This window comes from Pundamilia nyererei, unplaced genomic scaffold (assembly GCF_000239375.1).
Source record: "Pundamilia nyererei isolate P.nyererei 1_Seehausen unplaced genomic scaffold, PunNye1.0 scaffold00292, whole genome shotgun sequence".
NCBI classification, from domain to species: domain Eukaryota; kingdom Metazoa; phylum Chordata; class Actinopteri; order Cichliformes; family Cichlidae; genus Pundamilia; species Pundamilia nyererei.
In genome coordinates, this window is record NW_005187693.1 from 609,348 (window position 1) to 609,648 (window position 301).

Sequence of the window (301 nt, forward strand, 5' to 3'; positions counted from 1 at the left end):
AGTAAAATTCAAATCAAATAAATTCAATCATGTTTATTTATATAAATAATGATTCATTAATGAAAATGTGCTGGTATTATTATGTATACCACTCAAGTACATTTCATTTGAAAAGATTCCATTAAATTTACTATTTTAAATTACACTTGGAAAAATGTACCTGTACATGACATTTGCATAAATCTTTTATTTTGAATGTCGACTACTAAAAAAATGTTATTTGAGAACCTTAAAAAGTACTTTGGCAAAACTTGTTTTTATTTAGTTATCTCAATTCTGACTTGGGGATCAGAGTTTTTCA